At 37.8% G+C, this 22,828-nt stretch overlaps 1 long non-coding RNA gene across 1 annotated transcript; it reads left to right on the forward strand.

Annotated features, from left to right (window-relative positions):
- Positions 1 to 2,250: 2,250 nt before the first annotated feature.
- LOC132643657 (uncharacterized) lies at positions 2,251 to 20,933 on the forward strand. The gene is made up of 3 exons (XR_009583697.1): positions 2,251 to 2,620; positions 17,422 to 17,508; positions 20,549 to 20,933. It is a non-coding gene; the product is annotated as an uncharacterized LOC132643657 (long non-coding RNA).
- Positions 20,934 to 22,828: the final 1,895 nt, after the last annotated feature.

The raw sequence follows: 22,828 nt of genomic DNA on the forward strand, positions 1-22,828 counted from the left end.
TGTAATTTTATATCATGTATGATATTTGTGCTTTGTATGAATTCGATAATAATCTATATTATCAAAGTATATATAACATTTTATTATTATTTATTTTAAATTAAACTAAAAAACATGAAAAACTAAAAATAATGTATGCCTGATTTAATTAGTGAGAGAACACGAACAAATATAAAAAAAAAATGAACCAGAAGGACAAAGAACAAAAATGAGCTTCTCAAATTTGAATGTAAGTAGTAACCATTTGGTACCTGAAATGAACTATAGAATAGTTTATCAAGATTCGCGTCGTATGTGTAGAAATAAAAAGGAAACTCTTCTTAATGATCAAGGGTCACATGAAATCTGTAGTTTAAACCATTGTTTTAAAAGGCAGTGTCAGGACTCGCCCCGGGGCTCGCCTCGGGGCAGGGCAGTGGCAAAACGCCCTGGGGCTAACGTGCGGGGCTTAGTTCCTTTGAGGCTTACGCCCTAAGCGCCCAACCGTACGCCCTAAACACGCCTAACGACCAACGCCCAGGGCTCGCCTAACAGTTCTTACACAAATTATATTTTAAATTCCTTAATTAAAACCATTCACCCTCATAATTGTTTAACAAAATAATGATACTTAATAGTTTTTCATCTATAGAAATAGAAGATTGGGTGTAACTCATATAACAAGTCTTAGTATTGGATATTTACTATTTGAGAACGTCGTGAGGGTGAATCACTTATTTTTTTTAAAAAAAAAACACATAGCGGAATTGCACATTTTCACTTGTCATTGGTCATAAGTCCTATGTATCAGAATTATCATATAATTTTATTTTTTGTTCATGAAGAAGTTATGTTTTAATTGTAATATTGATAAATTTTGTTGATTATTTGCTTATACGGAAATAAAATGAATAGTATGATAGTAATAGTGTTTTAAGAAACTGTGTTTTTTTCAGTGTTTGAAAGTTAAAATGTTAGAATTGTTTTGCATTTCATAATAGCTTTTATTTCATTGTATTGTTTATACTTGTAAAATTATGTTATATATAATTACAAGTTATAAGCGGTGTATAATGGGCTTTGATCATTTTTTGTGAGGATCAAGCGCACGCGCGCTCACACACACACACACACACACACACACACACACACATATATATATATATATATATATTTCATTTATTTACAGTTTTCTTTTATTTTTTATATAATTTTACCTATTTAAAAATATTTATTGTAATTATATTATTTTAAGAAATACTAAAAATTAAATACCCATGGGGCTTACGCCCCGTGCCTCGAGGCTTACGTCTCGTCGAGGCGTATGTAAAACGCCCCGCCTTACGCCCCCGCCTTTTAAAACACTGGTTTAAACATGAAGTTGGGAATCCATCCATTGATTGTATGCCTGAATGACATCGAAGATAAAATATAGCTAGCTAGTTAAGGGTCAAAGCGTTCCTCCTCCTCCCCCTCCTCTTCCTCTTCCCACCCCCCGCGCTCTTCCCCCTACCACCCCTCCCCCTTTCCCCCCTCCTCCTCCTGTTATTATTACAACTATTTGTTCCTTTCAATTTGATTTGAACTTGTAGTTTTTATTACTTTGTATAGCGTACGATATATGTGCGCTTTGTATGAATTCGATAATAATCTAAATTATCAAAGTATATATATAATATTTTATTATTATTTATGTTAAATTAAATTAAAAACATGAAAAAATTAAAAATAATGTACGTCTGATATTAATTAGCGTGAGAACACGAACAAACTATATTAAAAGAAAAAGGGAAAAGGGTCAGAAATACACCTCTACTTTGGGAAAATGACTAAAAATATCCTCCATTACAAATTTGGGTCAAAAATACCCCTCCCGTCATTAAAATTTTCAAATATAGTCCTGTCTTAAAGGAAATCTCCAACATAACCCGATTTTATTTTTAAACCCGCTCCATTTAAAGGACTCATCTTTCGATAAAGATTTTCTCTATAGATTATAACTTGCACAAATTTTTGAAATCAAATATTAATACTTGTTGCTAATTTTCTTATTTTGAATATTATCAACAAAATTTAGGGTAAAAATCATTTTAGTCCCTCAACTATGCTTTAGAAATCAAGTACCTCCCCCAAATTTGAACAATTGACATTTTCATCCTCTTATTCAACTTCCGGGCATTGACCGATAACTTTAAATTAGTTGACCGATCATCAAAGAGCTAAAATGGAATTTCACTTATATTACTGTTTGTTAATTAGTGGGTGCCCTAATTAATCATATACTATTATTTCCCACAGTTTTCCTCCGTTAAGTTTTTGTAAACGTTTGTGCCTCTCAATTAATTTTCTTCGCTAAACAGTTCTTCATCTTTCCACAGACCTTTTCAAACCTTGATAAAGAATTGTTCTTAACCCTAATTCATAAATTGACAAATTTTGGTGCGATTAAATAAGAAAGGAGGAGGAAACACAGTATAACCCTTCTAATCTTAACAATGGAATGGCGAAGAAAGCTTCTCAGGCCTTCAGCAAGTTGGAGTTTATTGTGCGATGACTGAAAATTCCAAACTCTTCAAGCTTCTTCCCTAAACCTTTTTTTGCAGATGAGGACGTCATGGACTTAAAAAATCCCAGGAAGAAGGTAAGAACTCAACTAGACAGGATTTTCTGTACAGTTTTAAAAAAAAAAAATCTTTATGAACATTTTTTATGAAGTTAAACTTAGATGGATGCGCTCATATAAATCTCGTATCAGTAAGTTGTGGAAGGAATAAACAGAAAGAAACAATCTTGATCCTTAAACATCTGGAATGGTTCAACTGCACAAATAGCTAGTACTTTTTTTGTTACAACATTTTTTACATAATAAAATCTCTTAAACCCTTCAAGAACCACCTACTGGAACTTTTTCTGTTAATTATGATACACATAGACAATGATACGTTTAGATATTGTGTCTGTATGTACACATAATATATGCATTGGTAGAGCAGAGTGACTTGGTTAATAGACATCTTTTATATCTGGATCATCCCCTGCTTCTTTGTCCTTGTGTATGTAAGTGATGTTATTTTTACCGGGACCTGCTTTAGACAATAAAATTTGCGTCGAGAAAATAATAATCAAGACAGAAAAATATCGCAATGATCGTATGATTTGATTTCAGAATATGAGTGTTACAATCTGTATAATTCCTCTGATTCGTCTTTTCAACAATAAATTCAAGGGCTTTTGAGCTTGATCTTGAACTTAATGGATTTGATTTTGACTTGGACTTGAATTCAAGGGCTTTTGAGCTTGATCTTGAATTTATGCTGGATTTGATTTTGATTTGAATTGATTCGTCACGAACACTTTGATGGCCGCCACGAACAAGTGAATTTGATCTTGAACACCTTGATATTTGATTCGCCTTCGTTCTTGATCTTTGGATATTTGAAACTTGTAGAGAAATGCTTGCAGCTTGTAGAAAAACTTATAGTGTTTGATCCATGAGCTCCCTCCGGCTTCTTGTTTGAATTTATGGTCCTTTTTCTGAATTATGAGACCCTATTTATAGTTGTAGGATGGAGGAGTTGTGATAAGGACAGACTCCTCTCGGCCAATCAGATTTAAGCTAACATGAGAATATTTGATTGGCCGTAACATGTCACTTGTACACGTGGCGCATCTTCACTGGCCTTTGATTTAACTAGGCATGCTGCATCATTTTGACATGTGGCATGACCCTATAGGCTCCTTTATTTGACTTGGCGTGCCACATCATTTGACACGTGGCACCAAGCTGGGCCTCTTAGAAAAGACATCATCTTGGGCTTAACAAAATGGGCTCGTCATTTATAGCCCAATTAAATGGGCTAGCCCAATGCATTTGGACCTTTTTAATCAACTTCATATTTATTGGACTTAAACAATTAATCCAATTACATTAGCTCATAATTTATTTGGACTAATATACTTTGAATTTAATATAATCTGAATTTCTTACGGATTTAAATTCAATAAAATTCCGTTGTCTACAAATGCCCCTACTTTAAGGCTTGTCCGAATGTGAACGTGTCGAAACCAAAGACGGGCCTTAAAGTATCATGAAGACATCGAATTTAAATATCATGTCGACTTTGAACTCCAAAACGCAGGCCATTCATTTGTAATGCATGCTTGCTGCCTGAAATATTTTTCTCTGAGACTAATGTATCATTGATGCATATTTGATTACAAGTATGAATTATTGACGTTACTGTTTTTGCATTTGAAGTTTAACTTTGCCAAAAATTCTCACTTTTGCATGATTAGAAAACAAAAACAAAATCCTCTCCAACTGCAGAGTATGTGTCATGCATTTAGCTAACCTTCCTTTATGCAATAATCCACCTACGTCATATTTAATTGCGATGGGAAATTATACCACCGCCACTAACCGACCCAATTCATTCAGGAAACGTATTTCATGATTATCCCACATCGAAACTTTCTTCCTTCTCTGCCGCCTTTTGAAAACTATATAAAGCCCATACGTTTGTGTTGTATTAATCACCTATCTCGGCATATTTGAGCCACCCTAGAGTTTGTGCTTTGATGGCTAGAAAATACCAGTGAACGGGTAATTTCTTTTCTACGATTTTCCTTTTTTTCTCCCTTTTTTCTTTTCCGTTTTGGTGCGTTTTATGTTCCCTTCTTCTTTTGCAGCGGTGGATCCGTTCTTGAACCATAACAATGTCCTTATCGATGGAGTGTCTTTATCAACGGAACACCCAATTTAACGGAGTGTCCTCATTGGCGAAGTGTCCCTATCAACGGAACACCTTTATCAACGGAATGTCCTTATCGACGGAATACCCTGTTTGACAAAATGTCCATACCGAAGGAGTGTCCTTATCAATGGAATATCCATATCGGCGAAATGCTTATATCAACGGAATGTCCTTATTGACGGAATGCCCACTTCGACGGAATGTCCTTATTGACGGAATGCATAAATCGACAGGATGTCCTTATCGACGGAATGCCTTTATAGATGGGCTATCAAAGTGCAAATCCACGATGCCAAAAATCCATATCGACAGAATATCAAAGGACAAATCCATGGTGCCAAAATGTCCATATCAACGGAATATTAAAGTATAAATTCACGACGCCAAATATCCATATCGAAGGAATAGCAAAATATAAATCCATGATGCCAAATATCTATATCGATGGAATATCAAACAGCAAATCAACGACACCAAATCCATATCAACGGAATATCAGAGGACAAATTCGCGAAAAGGCCAGCTTAAGGTGCAAAGGGACTAAACTAGTCCACCTTAAGACATGGAAATTTAGAGATCCTTTTAAGGATAAATCCGCCAAAGGCCAGCTTAAGGTGCAACGTGACTAAACTGGTCCACCTTAAGGCATGGAAATTTAGAGATCCTTTTAAGGATAAATCAACCAAAGGCCAGCTTAGAGTGCAAAGGGATTAAATTAGTCCACCTTAAGGCATGTAACTTTAGAGATCCTTTTAAGGATAAATCTGTCAAAGGCCAGCTTAAGGTTCAAAGGGACTAAATTAGTCCACCTTAAGGCATGGAAATTTAGAGATCCTTTGGCTTGAAAACTATACTTGGCGATCTTTGAAGGCTTCAACTTGGCACGTGGTGGATTTGAGATTCCAACTTGAAGACTTCAACTTGCAAACATGGTGGATTTAAAATTTTAACTTGAAGTCTGGCGGATTGGAAGACTTCAACTTGCAGATGTTGTGGCTTTGGACTTCAACTTCAAGAGTTAGCAGATTTGACGCCTTCAACTTGAAATTGATAGATTTGTAAAGCTCAACTTGTTGATTTGACCACTTGCTAAGAGGTTACAGTCATCCCATTGGAAAAATCCATTTGCCATGGAGATTTTCCCCCATTGGACCATCGTTATTTAGTGAAGGTCCAAATTTCGATAAAAGGATGTTTGTATGTACGATCTGCATGTGCCTTGTCAGACGGATTTCATTCCATCATACTTCACTTAAATAATACATAGAGTGATGTATTTTTTTAACTCGTGAGATTGAGCTTAGAATGAAACTCTAAGCGGCCTATACCTTGGTGAAGAAGATCAAGTCATTCCGTAGTTCAGAAAAAATGAGTTTTTTTTTGTGTCCTAACTTTTGCCTAGGCCGCCGCCTCTTGCGAGGTTTTCAACCTAGAAGACTTTTTTTTGTGTGTGTCCTAACTTTTGCCTAGGCCGCCTCTCACGAGGTTTTCAACCTAGCGGTCTTTTTTTTTTTTGTGTCCTAACTTTTGACTAGGCCACTTCTCGCGAGGTTTTCAACCGAACGGACTGATTTTTTTTTTTGGGGCCCTGCACAGTTTATACTCCTGCGTGTCATGAGTAACATGCAGTTTATGCTCGTACGTCAAGGAGCATCATCTTGCTTCAAGGATAGTACTTCTTCAAGAACTTTGCGTTAATTGGACTGATCCTCATGCCATCCGCATCAACGAGCTTGTAAGCGCCACTTGAATACGCTTCTTGTTCCATCACATTTTGAGGTGAATTTGCCCCCAAACTTATAGGAAACGATGATGGGTTTTTTTACTGCAAGGACTTGATCTCCCACTTGGAAGCACCTCAAGCGAACCTTTTTGTAGAAGGCACGAGATAGACGGGCTTGATAACATTCAAGCTTTTATTGAGCCTCCAGCTTTTTCTCATCAAATGCTTCTAACTCTGCAAGACACAATCGAGCATTTTCCTCTTCGGTGAGCCATTCTTGAATAGCAAGTCGTAAAGAAGGTATTTGATGCTCAAGTGGTAGGACTGCTTCAACTCCATAAGCAAGCGAGTATGGGGTTACTTGCGTTGGTGTGTTGTAAGTCGGCCTATATGCCCACAAAGCTTCTTCCATTCGTTTATGCAAATCTCATTTGGACTTGGAGAAAACCTTTTTCAACAAGTTACACAAAGTCTTATTGAACGTTTCAGCTAGACCGTTAGCGGCAGCATGATACATAGAAGATTTACGCTGCTTGAAACCGAAGAGATCACAATTCTTGTTTATCAATTTGTTATCAAATGGCTTGCCATTATCCGTTATTATGTAACGAGGAATGCCGAAGCGATAGATGATATTTACTCGGTTGAAGTTCGCAACATTCTCATTCTTCACTTCCTTAAGAGCGATAGCTTCGGCCCATTTTGAGAAGTAATCGGTTGCAGCCAAGATGTACAAGTGTCCACCAGAAGATTTCGGCCACGGACCAACGATGTCCAACCCCCAAGCGTCAAATGGCCAAGATGTGATAGTTGGGTGTAATGCTTCGGGCGACTGATGTATAAAATTCGCATGAAACTGAAAAGCCTTGCATCTTCGAGCATAGTCCAAGCAATCTTTCACCATTGTTGGCCAATAATATCCCATCCTTTTTATGTGGAAGTGGAGCTTTGGTCCAGATTAATGTGATCCACATACTCCTGAATGTGATTCTTGCAAAGCTTGGACTGCTTCATCCTTCCTCAAACATTGCAAAAGTACTCCCTCAAAAGATCTTCTATATAAATTATCCTTGTAGTAAAGGAATCGAGGTGCACGACAATGAATTTCAATTCTTCTTTTTGAGTCTTCTGGCAGTATCCCATAACTCAAGTAGTCAATGGTGGGTTGCCGCTAGTCTTCCTTCACAGCTTCAGAAATAGCTACGAGATGCTCAAGATCTTTTTCCACGCCTTCATCCTCATTTAACAGAGGTACTACCCATTTTTGGTAGATAGTCACTTGTGTTTGATCTGGCAGAGTTAGCGTTGAAGCTAGAGCAGCTACAACGTTGGCTTTCTTATTTTCCTTCCTTGGAATGTCCTGAAGAGTCACATCACCAAGCCATCCTATCAACTTCTGAGCATAACCATGATAGGGGAGTAATTCAGGATTCTTGACTTCATAGCTTCCCAAGAGTTGATTGATCACCAACTGAGAGTCACTAAAGACTTGCAACAGCAACTGCTTCATGTCGACAGCCATTTCAAGTCCAAGTATTAGTAGTTGATATTCAGCGACATTGTTGGAGCAACTTTGTGTCAAAGTAAAGGAGTATGGTAGAACTTCTCCTTGAGAAGTAACAAGCACCACACCAGCACCAGCTCCAGCTCCATCACGTTGTGCAACACCATCAAAGTACATTTTCCACGGAGGTTGAATTTCAACGACCGTTGCATCTTCGTCGGGAAGTTCATCAGTTAGCTCCCAATCATCAGGTATCGGGTGATCCGCTAAGAAGTCTGCTAATTCCTATCCTTTTACAGCCTTTTGAGGGATGTATGTAATCTCAAATTGTTGAAACTGGAGGTACCACCTTGCTAGTCGATCACTGAGGACTGGTTTTGACATCACAAACTTGATGGGATTTTCTCTGGAAATAAGACGAATACTATGAGCTTGAAAGTAGTGCTTCAACATTTGAATCGAGAAGACTAGCGCTAAACACAACTTGTCAATTGGCGTGTAATTCAGCTCATTTAGTGTCATCATTCTGCTTAAGTAGTAAAGAGAATTTTCTTTCCCTTCACTATTTTCTTGGGCCAACAACGCTCCAACCGACCTTTCTTGTGCTAAAATGTATAGTATCAATGGTTTTCCAGGTACAGGGGCAACTAGAACTGGAGGCCTCATTAAATATGACTTGATATTCTCGAAAGAATTAGTACATGCTTCGTCCCACTTGAAAGGAGCGCCCTTCTTCATGAGACGACTGAATGGTTGGCACCTTCCAGCTAAATTCGAGATGAATCTCCTAATGCATGCTAGCTTCCCTTGCAGACTTTTTAACTCATGAATATTTCGAGGCTCGGGCATTTTCAAAATCGCATCAACTTTGGCTTGATCAATTTCAATTCCTCGATGTTGAACAATGAAACCAAGGAATTTTTCAGAAGTAACTCTAAAGGCACATTTCAATGGATTTATTCAAAGTTGATATCTCCGAAGTCGCTCGAACGCCATTCTCAGGTCTTGCAAGTGGTTGCTCCTCTTTCTTGATTTTACAACCAAATCATCTACATAACATTCAACATTTTTGTGGATTAAATCATCAAAGATATTCTGCATAACCCTTTGGTATATGGCACCAACATTTTTCAAACCGAAAGGCATCACTTTGTAACAGTAAATACCCTTGGGTGTACGAAATGCAGTAAGCTCTTCATCTTTTTGCACCATGTAAATTTGGTTATAGCCGAATGAACCGTCTATGAAAGACATTGCCTCGTAACCAGTGGTAGCATCAATCATCAACTCCGGGATGGGAAGCGGGAAATCATCTTTAGGGCATGCATTTTTAAGATCCCTAAAGTCAACACAAACTCGAATTTGGCCAGTCTTCTTCTACACGGGAACGATACTCGAAATCCGCGTAGGGTATTTAACTTCACGAATAAACCCAGCTTCAATGAGTTTGTTGACTTCATTTTCAATCGAAGGAACCAAATCTAGTTTGAAGTGCCTCTGGGCTTGCTTAACGGGACGGGCACTATTCTTGACTGCTAGTTGATGGGCTGCTACTTTGAGATCTAATCCAGGCATCTCTTTATATTTCCTTGTAAGTGTCTTCTTCATCAGCTGTTAGAAAAACACTTAGGTAGGTGGGACTTGGGTCTTCATCAGTACCAAGATTAACTTCTTTCAAGGAGTCTACTGTGGTTTTCACCCCTTCTTCAAGTTCTGGAGGAGCATATCTAGCATCTTCATCCCCTTGAGGATCACCATCATTGAAAGAGATGTGGTAACATGAGGAGACGTCCTCCAATCTCTCGGCAACCTCCATCTGAAATGAGGTATCTTGATCACTTTGTGTAGTAATATGATATGAAGAGCTTACACTTTCCTTATCTTCCTCATGCTCCTTGGTATACACCATAGTGTGAGACTTTGCTTTTAGTACCTCCCTACATGAAACCACAAGGTTTGTTTGTCGCCTCATTCTAGAAGGAATCAAACTTTATATATCCTTCTGGGTTCTAGGCAAAGCGAGCGTTGTCATGCTTTTGATAATTTCTGTGGACCTTATTCTTCTTATTCATCTTCAACGACTCTAATCTGTCAAACACATAAGCTTTTACGGTCGACTTTCCAAGCCGATCAAACACTAAAGGCCTTTTGTTGGAAGCAACAGACTCATCTTCCACAGTGATATAGTTGGTACTTGCCCTTCTTATGGATATGCGAACTGGTGGAGGTTGTTTGTATCCCAAACCTTCACGTGATTGCATCATGGTAGCTTCTGATGGAAGTTTCCCTAACTTTGATGGCTCGTTTGGGTTGTACCCAACCTTGAAAAATAACTTGTAAGCATTTGGATCAAAGCTTTCATTTGTACGCTTCGTAGGGAGCGCCATATTTTGCGGCGGATTCTGAGCGACAAAGTCTCTAAGTAGCTTTGAAGACAAATTTATCGCATCAATTCGTCTGATAGGGAGACTTAGCCCCCCTAGCACATTTCCTTGAATGTCAAATGGTTGACCTTCCTCTTTCTTCACCTTTAGAACATAGAAGAGTACGGGAGTTGTCTTTTTCTTCTTCAAAGACACGATGTTCCCTTTATTCGGACTGGAGTGCGGCATCTCAGCACCAACTTCGGATTTTCCAATAGTCTCCTTAGCTCCTTTAGTTACAATCTTATCACTCTTGGTCGTTGTGATGTCATCGACTTTTACTTTCTTCATAATGTAGTTCTTCAGGTAGAACTTTGCATTGACGAAGTGTGACTCAGCATCAGTAAAAGGCTTATCATCAGCAACTATCTTCTTTTCGACACTGCCTTCAAGATACTTCAAACATTGATAGTAGGAGGATGGGATAACTTTGTTCTCGTGTATCCATAGCCTACCAAGCAGCATATTGTACGAAGTCTTTGCGTTGATGACATGCATCCATGCGCTTGATTGCAAATCTTTTATGGTAATATCTAATTTGATAGCACTTATGGCCCCCCTCCCCCCCCCTCTGATTGAATCTTTGTATCATCTAGCGACTTTCAGAAAGTTTTTCAGTCGTGATACCAAGATCCTTCATTGTGCGAATAGGAAGAATATTGTCATCCATGAATGTGATTTTTGTATCACATGCGTGTGCCTTTTGGAAAGAAGATACAGGCTTTTCAGATGACGATAGAGACAGTGTTGATAGGCTTTCATCCTTTTTTTTTCAGTATTGAAGCATGATGCCTCAATGTTGTCTCGAGCAATCTTATTGAGGAACCAACTTGGTAGGAATTCCTCAAAAGTCACGGGACGTCGTGGTTCTTGGTGGTAGTTCTCCTCCATTTTTGCTTTCTTCGGATGCTCAACTGATTTTTGCTTCCTCGGTCTTCTAACCATCCTCTTCCTACTTGGTTGTTTAGATGATTCTTTTTGTGGACTTATTTTATAGCGTCTCCGCTTAGTCACTAGAATCCAACCTTCATCAACCTGGGTTCTATCTTCCTCCAATGGTCCTTTCTCATATTCTTCAAAGCTGCGTATCTGAACCAGATCGAAAGAACCAAAGGTGATAGATATTGATTCAAACTTGCCTTCTCATCGTCAAGCAGAATATTCTTTTCATTAGCCAACTGCATAACTTTTTCCTTGAAGACAAAGCACTTCTCAAGAGCAGTCGATGATACTTGCAATAGTTCGGGTTGTTTATTCTTCCAGCTTCGTTGGGCCGCTTTATCTCTAGTAACTCAATGAGTTTTAGCTCAAGTAGTTCACCAACAATTTCAGGGACATCAGAATCCAGGAAGGGTATTCTCTTTCTTGCATCTCCTTCAAGGTCGACTTTGGCTTGTGTTGTCTTGGAAGGAAGTTACTTTCATACGCTGCTTCTTGCTCACCTTTGTTGTAAACTTTACAGGCGAGACATTGACATTCATGGACTCTTTGTTGTCACTCTTAGGAACGAACTTGCTCTATTTCTTGGGTTCCCGCTTGTCCTTTCCTTTGCGAGAGTCGTAGACAGACATTAATTCCAGTGGAAGACATGCTCAACTGCATGTCATGAGTACGAGTATCTAGTTCTTCAAAATACTTTGGCTTAATTCCTTGCAAGATGTAGTGAATCCCCTAATGCATTCCTTGGATACACATCTCTATCGCAGAAGCTTCGCTGAGCCTATCTTTGTAATTTAGACTTGCATTTCTCCATCGATTGATGAAATTGATAACTGGTTTGCCCTTTCTCTAGCGCGTGCTTGTAAGTTCAACCATGATCATGGTATGCCTTGTGCTATAAAAGCGATTGAGGAACTCCTGCTCTAGTTTCTCCCAACTATCGATAGAATCAGGCTCAAGATCAGTGTACTAGTCAAAGGCATTTCCCTTGAAATAGCGGACGAACTGCTTGACAAAGTAGTCTCTATAGGTCCCCACATTGTTATATGTTTCAGCAAAACGTGCAACATGTTTCTTTGGATTTCCCTTGCCTTCAAATTGTTAAAATTTGGGAGGTTGTGTTACACCTCGTAGTTTTTGTACGTTGAGGTTCTGTCACGACCCAACTAGGGGCCGCGACGGATACCCGATACTTGTACCGAGCACCCCCTAACTCGTATCTCATTCTTATTACTAAGTGGGCCAGATTGGTAATACCGTTGTTTCTTTACTTATTCCTATCATTAATAGCATAACCATAATCAGGTGTTAATAAAATCTGCTAGCATGTTATAAAACCCCAAACGAACAAAAGTACAAACCATCTGACTGTACATATCTGTCTACGAGCCTCTAAACATAGCACACATATACATAGGAAGGGCCGGGTTCTGCCGTGCCCGAATATATACACAAAAATAGTACCAAGGAACTGAGGCTCCGGAACAACTGGAGCGCTGCTACGATACTGCTGACGAAGCTCCTAGGAGTCGAATCTGTCTACCTGCTGACCTGCGCGGCATGAAACGCAGCGTCCACAAGAAGGAACGTCAGTACGAATAGTGTACCGAGTATGTAAGGCGTGGAAGATAATACAAACGGAAACAGAAGGTATGATTAACAATATCATGGGATCATAGGACATATAGTGAAATAAGAAAGTAACCTGTACATAGGAATACCCTTTCAGGCCAGATACCATGCATGCTTGTCTTTCCCTTTTAAAAAAAACATTTCTTTTCCATAGGCATAGAAAATAGAACTTATATCATGTCATGTCTTATCATATCATATCATATCGTATCATATCATATGAGATCATGTCATATCATATCGTGTCATATCATATCATGTCATATCATATCAGGTCATAGCATATCATGTCATATCATATCAGCTCATAGCATAGCACTGAACAATGTCGGCTCGCCCACATAGCACCGAAATACATCGGCTCGCCCATATATCCCGCGTCCGGGCATCCCGCGTCCGGGATGATAAGCCAGCTGACCAGGTGGCAATGAAACATGTTTCCCTTCCCATCCCCCATATATCCCTTCCCCCACCCCATGTACATATACATATCTCATATACATATCTCATATAAGCATGCAGGAGAGCCCAAGGAAAATCATGTATCCATCGGAGGGACGTGAGGTCGGTAACCTCCGATTACATTATGGAACAACCGTGATCGCTTTGTCTCGCCTTGAAGGAACGAGTATTTTAAGGCGAGACTATCAACAAAGACTAGCATCAGAAGTAAACATAGTATGAAACCAGGGGCATCATAGACATCAATTCATGTTTTGAAATCTTTAGAAATTAGTGTCACGACCAAGGAATAGAATTAAAGATCAAGAACTAGTTGGACACTTTCATACTCATATTGAATCCTTAGCTTAAGACTCTTAGTCATGGAATCATTCTTGTCATACTTATCATAGATGTATTCTCTTCCTTAGCATCATCGTTATCATAGTCATCATAGACATATTTCCATTAGAATGGTACAGTACTTATCGTTTGATAATCGGGATAAGGGTCAAAAGTTTCCTTTGTATTCTGCTTCAAAATAAGTCAAGCGGGACTATAAGGAAAATCCGGGAACAATGGGCCCACCTCGGGCCGAATGCGGTAGCGTACACATTTTGCATATGTTACATGTCATGGCGTTACTTGTGAGGGTTTTAGGGTAGTCGGGTCCTATTTATGCAAGTTCTAGAGGTTTAGAAAGTTTTTCCAACATTTCACACAATCTTTAATTCAATTCTTCTGAATGAAAAAGGGGTAACTTTAGGTGCGGATTCCGGAGAATAGAGTTGTCCCCAAGCCTCGTATTCGACCTATTACGTCTAAGACATGCCATAGAAGGAAGAGTAAAGCCTTACATACCTCTTTCCGCTCCTTATGCTATTCCAACTTCAAGTTGCAAATCCGCCGAAATCTACAAATTGGTCACATTTACCAAACTTTGATTAGAGCATTTAGAATTGGAATCTTAAGATAATACTTGGCTACCGAAATTCCGGCAGCATTTCCCCTTTAAATACACCATCCCCAACATTCAACTTAGCAAATTTTTAATCAACAACAATCCGGGAATTCAACCCGGCCAAACTATCAACATAATGTCAACAACCATACTAACAATTTCCATATTCAATCCAAGATACATTATAACAACTCAATCAATATACTACTTCCTTCAAAACCTTCCAACACTTAATAATTTACGCACTGACAACTTCACACTAACAACATTATATTCCCATACATGCATGAACATCATATTTAATTTACATAATCTTCCAAGACAAGCCTCCAACTACTAAACTTCACTAAGCTCATTAAGCTCTTACTTGCAACAAAAAAAAAAACCCACAACACAACAACCAAAATACTTAATAAAACTTTCTCACCAATCCTTCATACTTCAACACATATACACGGCTATACATATAATATACACCACACGGCCACCACCTCTATATTCATGTTCTTCATGAATTCCATTCATTTTCATACACTACAACATGCACAAACATTCATAACATATAGAAGAAGAGAAATCCTTACCTTTTTCCTTCAACTCTTCACTTGGCTAGGGTTGTGACTTTGTGACAACTAGTGGTTTTCTTGCTCCAACAATTATACCACGTTGAAGAGGACCCTTGAATTAGTAGAAATACTAAGAAATAAATTTTTGAACCAAGATTGAAGATCTTCAATTTCCTATGGACTTGGCCGAATGGCCTTAGTCTTGTTCTCCAAAATCTTATCTTCTTGAAGCTTCTTGAGTTATGAAGAAAAATAAGGGGTGGTCTTCTATTTAACTCACATGGATTTAATTAATTATGGGTTTGGGCCAAAGGAGCTATGGCCGGCCACCTTACACCCTTGGGCCTTTTTGTTCTCTTTTTTTTTGAGCCCAACTAGTTATGGACCGCATTTTGTAATTCCCGAAATTAATTTCCGAAATTCCGATTTGGCCCTTGGCCTTCCTCCGTATTTCCACGTCAATATTTTTCATGGCCAACATACATATTAAATAAGATCAAAATTTTGCCTCATCTCTTACAAGTCACAAAATATATATATATATATATATATATATATATATATATATATATTCTTTTCTTAAATTTTTCCGAATGTACAAAACACGGGATGTAACAGGTTCGCTAGGTGTTAGTTGCTCAGTTGGGGACACTAGAGTTATTGTCGAAGATATATGAGATTACATGTGCTTATCTTGGGGATATGAGGGTTTAAGCTCATACAATAGGTCATGGAAGGATTAGAGAACAAGTGAATTAAGGAGATTAAGCTTTTGGAACTTTGGGAAAAAGTTAGGAAAGATTTCGTACGATGATTTTGGTCTAACTTGGGGAAATAATATCTTTTAGCATATGAAGAGTTTTGAGGTAAAGTAAAAGCCTAAATTGAAGTTCAAGAAGTTTAGTTTCGAATGCAACAAACCGCGCATCGATCCGACATCAGAATCAACCGTTATGAGCATTTTAAGACAGTCTGCCAGAGCAAAGATTAACTCTGCGCGAACGCGCCTGGAGGTGGCGCGAATGCGCAGAGGAGCTAGGGGATAACTCAGTTCAAACGCGCCCCAAAGTGGCACGAACGCGCTGAGCAAATTCTAGGTCGATGTAACCCGACTCTAGAACATTATAAAAGGGGGCTTACCCCCTCATTTTTCATCCAAACACCCCTCCAAACTTCCCAAATGTTTTGGAAATTTCCCTCCAACTTCCAATCATCAAATTTTAACGCGAATTAAGTATAATCTCCAGATTCAGGTTCAGACAGCGTATAGTTATGTTATAATATCGTATTGCGATGAATCTTGGCTGGAATTCAAGGTAAATATTGAAGATATTGCGGTTCTAGAGGGATTAAGGTATGAATCTTCCTTTATTGATATTGATTTAGGTTTATTTACGAAGGTAGAGCTACTGAATGATCGTGTAACGAAATTGTTGGTTGAGAAATTGGATAAACATCGTGTGAGATGTTTTATGGAATATTTTAGTATGGATGATGATGTTGTTGACGTTAGAGTTGTTGTTGTTATGTTGGTTATTGGTATTGTGTTTTCGAGCTAGGGATATAAATAGGGGAGATGCTGCCCGAATTTTGGCAGATTCTAAAGGAGTTTAATTTAAAGACTTGAGATAGGCATATGACTATAAGTCTAACAGTAGTATGATTTCTCTTGAATGTAGATTTACGAGCTCGGGAGGATAAGCGTTAAGTTAAGTAGTAGGATATCAATTAGGTATGTTAAGGTTAGTCCCTTTCTTTCTAAAGGCATGATTCCTATGTTATGATTCCATACATCTTTCCATAACGTCCTTATTTCCCACAAAGCTAGAAGTTTATGATTCTCAAGGTTTTTATGATGCTAACGATAGATGTTTCCTATGATGATAATGGTGATGATGATGATCCCATTTCTAAAAATTCCAAAGCTTATGGATTTGATGCTATTATGAGATTATTGAGTTTATTTCATGACTTTCTTGATTTTATTCATTGTCGTTGATCTCACCTTATGTTACTTGTTCCTTCAAGGTGAGATATAGCGATGGTGATTATTCCATAATATAAATCGGAGGTTACCGACCTTACGTCACTCCGATAAAGTAGTAGCTTTTACTTGGACTCTCATGCATGCTACTTATATGATATATATATATATATATATATATATATGGGGAAAAGAGCTAGGCGTTATATACGCATAACCAGCTGATCAGCTGGTATACTATGATATCATCCTGGACGCGGATGCCCGGATGAGGGGTATATGGTTAAATGGATCGGGCTGTTCGTTCTGCGGTATCTATATATATATATATATATATATATATATATATATATATATATATATATATATATGTTCGCCTTAAGAGAGACAATCAGGTTATCCTTAACTTATGTTATATTCTATATCTCTTGTTATGTTGTTATTCATGCCTTGCATACTCAGTACATTATTCGTACTGACGTTCCTTCTTGTGGACACTGCGTTCATGCCTGCAGGTAAACAGGTAGGTAAACCTGATTCGTAGGAGCTTTATCAGCGGAGTTTCAGAAAGGCTCCAGTTGTTTCGGAGCTCCAGCTTATTGGTACTTCCCTTTTATGTATATACTTGGGCACGGCGGAATCTTGCCCTGTCCTTAAGGATTCTTGTATTCTATATATAGAGGCTCGTAGAAAGAAGCATGTATCTAGATATTCCATAGCCTTATCAGTTCATATTGTTGCATAGTATTTTGGGAAGCTGGTTGGCTTATGTTTATGGGCATGGTTGTTGATGATTACATAAAGATGTGCTATTATCTTGTGATACGTGTCCTTATAGGGTATGACGCACATGAGCTATCTTATGGTCCACTTAGAAATGGTTATGAGATGTATGTTTAGAGGTACTCGGTAGATCAGCTCTGGGTGCCCGTCATGGCCCTCTAATTGGGTCGTGACAGGTTGATAACCAGTAGGCATATTGAAGCTATTAATTCTTGTAGTGTATGACTTTGCGTAAGTAAAAGAAGACTTAGCAGCAACTTTGTACCTATCCTTGAGATTCCCTTCGATGAACTCCTTTAATCGGTCAAGTGGGATCATTCCTTCAGAAGAAACTGGAATTTCCTTAGTAGGCGGTGCTTGTTTTGCGCGAGCTTCAGCCTCTTGTGCTTCTGGACCCTTCCCAGGTGCATGGCTGAATTCTCCTTTCATTAAGCCATCCATCTTGTCCATCAACTTTTCAATCCGAGCATCTTGATTTTGCATATGCTTGGCCAAGCCGTCGATTACCTTTGTCAAGTTTGCTAGTGTCTCCTCCATAGATGAAGCGTTAGTTACCATTGCTTGCATAACTGTTTGGGGATGTTGGAGAATAGCATGGATTATCGCATAAGTTGATCTTTGACTGGCTTACTTCATGTGGTGTGAGTGGAGAGGATCCGTCACTTGAAGTATTCTCATCTTCCTTCATATTAGAGTTCTTGGATCCAGAGAGATCAAGTAGAGCTAGAGTCTTCTTATTCTTTTCAGCAATGCTGCTTCCTTCCTCCGATGTATTAGTAGAAGATCTTTCTCTTTTTGGGGATGAAGATCCGAAAACAGGAATTGTTGCGGACGACATTTGGAGTGCTTGTTGTCCCAACATGCTTGCTTTGCTACTCGTAACTGGTCCAATGCTACAGAAGATAATGTCGAGGATGCTTTCCACATCAGCAGAGAACTTGGAGTTAGCAACCATGGAGGAATTTGATTTGGAGTTGATCTTCTCCGAAGTCATTTCGATGTTCTTGAGCTTTAATGATCAAAAAGTTGAGATGAGAGGTAGAGACTGTCCCACTAGGCATGCCAGAATTTAGAGACAATAAATTTGCATCGAGAAAATAATAATCAAGACTGAAAAATATCGCAACGATCTTATGATTTGATTTCAGAATATGAGTGTTACAATCTCTATGATTCCTCTGATTAGTCTTTTAAACAATAAATTCAAGGGCTTTTGAGCTTGATCTTGAATTTATGCTGGATTTGATTTTGATTTGAATTGATTCGTCACGAACACTTTGATGGCGGCCACGAACAAGTGAATTTAATATTGAAAACCTTGATATTTGATTCGCCTTCGTTCTTGATCTTCGGATATTTGAAACTTGTAGAGAAATGCTTGCAGCTTGTAGAAAAACTTGTAGTGTTTGATCCACGAGCTCCCTCTGGCTTCTTGTTTGAATTTATGGTCCCTTTTTCTGAATTATGAGACCCCTATTTATAGTTGTAGGATGGAGGAGTTGTGATAAGGATAGACTTCTTTCAGCCAATCAGATTTAAGCTGACATGGGAATATTTGATTGGCCGTAACATGTCACTTGTACACGTGGCGCATCTTCATTGGCTTTTGTTTTGACTAGGCATGCTGCATCATTTTGACATGTGGCATGACCTTATAGGCTCCTTTATTTGACTTGGCGTGCCACGTCATTTGACACGTGGCACCAAGCTGGGCCTCTTGGAAAAGACATCATCTTGGGCTTAACAAAATGGGCTCGTCATTTATAGCCCGATTAAATGGGCTAGCCCAATGCATTTGGACCTTTTTAATCAAATCCATATTTATTGGACTTAAATAATTAATCCAATTACATTAGCCCATAATTTATTTGGACAAATATATCTTGAATTTAATATAATCCGAATTTCTTATGGATTTAAATCCAATAAAATTCCGTTGTCTACACCTGCAATAATAATTTCTCTCTCGTGTCCTGGTGTCCTTTTCAAAGAAAGCTCCTAATCCTGTCTATAGCCATCCATGTATGCTTGAATTATTTTCAAACCTGCCCTGGGTGAATATGGTTGTAACGCCTGACACAAATCTCAAAGCCTGATTAGAACTATAGCTTGTATCAACATAAACCTTTCCTTTGAAATTTGTTTGCTTGGAGAATACTCTTGCCTGATCAACACTACCAATTAAAACAAGTGCAACTCCAGTTGCATCCATCTTATCCTTCTCAGCTGCAAGATAATCAACTTTTATGCGACAAAGGACGCATCTAAAATGACGAGCAATAGATATTCTTATCGAAATAGTTAGTATATTGTATTTCTCAGCTCGTTTTGAAGCTTCTGGTTACTCGCTTATTGCATACGAACGATTGCTGCTTTAGCTCCCTAGTCCATGAAAAGAATATCACACGATAGGCTTAGCAACATGTAAATATGTATCGCAAGTTCCCATTGTACTTGCTCATTTTTTGTCCAAGTAAAGCAGCAAGACTGAACCCTGAAAAGTAGATGTGTATTTATTTTTCTTTTTTTAAACTTAGAGAAGCTGAGTAAAATTCATAAGGTTTCGGTTCGGATAAATTGTGTGATCCTGGAGTGATTGATTTGTTTCACCTATTCATTAGATGTTCTCAGTAGAACATTATTTTCCTCATTTTCGCACCTACTAAAAATTAGAAACCAAAAAAGAATTTGATCAACTTTCAACATTTTCACTTTGAGACGAAATTTTTGGCAATTTTAAACATGTAATTCTCCTTTACAAGCTCCTGTGATAAGCTACTTCAAATTATAAATAATATTTGATTGGCAATATTATGAATGCTACATTTGTTTGCTGAATATGTACTTTTCCTCTTGTAGAAGTAAGACTGTGCAACTCTTGCAGATGAATTGATGAGAGAAGGATCCACGATTGATGTTTGTGGTTCACAAATTATTAGAGAAAATTACTGAGTTTGAAGACAAATTGCAGGTGCACGAGAATGTAGAGAATCCCAAAGGACTGATCCACAAGTTGTTATCAGGAGAATTGTCCAGGACATATCCTTTAGAGGATCCATGAAGAAGAGTGTAGGGAAGAAGCTTGAAGAGATGAACTTTTACCCCTACCTGTTGGTTCATTAGTCATTGTTGATCTGCTATATTAGTTTTATTCTGTTTCAGTTGTTGCTGTATATGTGATGTACAATTAAGACTTTGGTAATAAAACTCCCTTTTATTTGACCAAAAAAATAGTCGTGTTTTTCCATTTATCTGCTTTTATTTGTTATTGTATTCATTTTCTTTTTATTTCTGCGGATTCTTATAAAGAGTAAATAGCGAGATCATAGTTTCACAAAGATGCTTCATTTTTTTGGTTTCCAAAGTACTATTTTCATTTTAGATGATGCTCAATCTTAAGTCCCAGTCATGATCGCTAAGAATAAATGAAAATAGCACTTTGGAAACCAAAAAATGAAGCATCTTTGTGAAACTATTAGGGGAAAAATACCTGAGTTTGCATCAAGTGAAATGGCAACAAGCAGTTGACCCTTAAATGGACCCTACAAGAAACAAGCATCGACACCAATAAAGGGTCTGCAACCATTAATACAGTCGTAACTCTGAGCGTCAAAGCTAATGTAAAATTTCTCAAGGATTGGGTTGCATCTAGGATTTGAGAGATCTAAATTAATGCACTTCAACTTTTAAAAAACGCCTGCATTAGTCTCTTTCAAGATATTAATATATTGTGGAATTTTGGCGTAACTTTTTGCATGATCTCCAGCAACTAATTCTTTAGCAATTTTGACAGCCCTGATCAATTTTTAAGTGTTAACATCAAGGCCATGCTTCTCCTTTAATGAAACATAAAGTTTATCGATAGACATGTCATAGTCGGCTCTAAAATCTGACTCAAATTGTTTAGCAATCCATCTCGAACTTGCTCCACAACCTTTCATGCTTTTAATACATGTGTGCGATCCACTTAACCGTTTGATCTTAAATGTTATTCTGTCACCGTAAAGGGAAGCACGAATGGTCCATCCACATCCATTATCTTTACAAACAGCAACGAACCTTGTCTTATCATTTTTAAGCTTCTTGATAGGAAATCCTTCTTGTCGGACAAATTCTTGCATAACTTCTCTAAAATGTTTCACATCATTAAATATTATTTCCTTCTGAAGCACAACGATCTCCTTCTTCAATTTCTCATCGTATGTATATTTGAAAATCTCACCTTGCATTTTGTCACTTGCTTTTGTCATTGGGTTCTCAATTGAATTATCATCGTCACTAACTCCCTCAAATAGACCATTTTCATCAGATTCATAATTTGATAAACCATCTTCACTATTTTTCCATCTGAGTGAACCTCCACATTCTCAACCACATGGTCTTCTTCATCGTCAATCCACGAGAAACTTTAGCCCTCAATTTCATCATTTTTCTCATCCATTATGCTTAAATGCATATAGATTTATTTGTCTTCCAAGTCCTTATACATATCAAATAACCTTTTTAAATCAGTATCATCAACCAAACTCATTGTGACACCAGTTTCTGGATGAATAGCTTCTAAAGAAATTGTTTTTGCCAACCAAGTAGAGGAACCTCCTACTATAACAATATAAGCATCTTCCAACAGATTTGATATTTCATACTGGTTATCATCAATATTGAAATTATGATAACATTCTCCAAGACAATGCATTGATAAGCTGAATAACATCCCTAAGAATGACAAAAATAGCAAATACGTTAAATATATTTAATCTTTTTAGAAACAGAAAAAAAAATGTCCGAGACTAATAAAAGCTTCGCGCATGTATAATAATAGAAGCTTCTCTTTGGGACTTCATTATAACATCAAAAAACTTGTAATGCTTGACAAATCTTTAGAAAAATTGACCAGATTTTCTTTTCAACAAAAAGAGTTCACCAAAAAGAGAGGAAAAAGTTTAGTGTAATGAGATGCTTATATCTCAGGTTTAATGGGACTTAAGATTGAGCATCATCTTTGTATCGGTTGCACAAAGACTCTATCAACTCCCTAGTATGATAAGCCCATTACATTACATACAATCAAGTAATATGGATATAATTTACAGCAAATGTTATAACAATCTAGACAAATAAGATGTCAATGCACCAGAA

Source organism: Lycium barbarum, chromosome 6 (genome assembly GCF_019175385.1).
Source record: "Lycium barbarum isolate Lr01 chromosome 6, ASM1917538v2, whole genome shotgun sequence".
Classification (NCBI taxonomy): Eukaryota; Viridiplantae; Streptophyta; class Magnoliopsida; order Solanales; family Solanaceae; genus Lycium; species Lycium barbarum.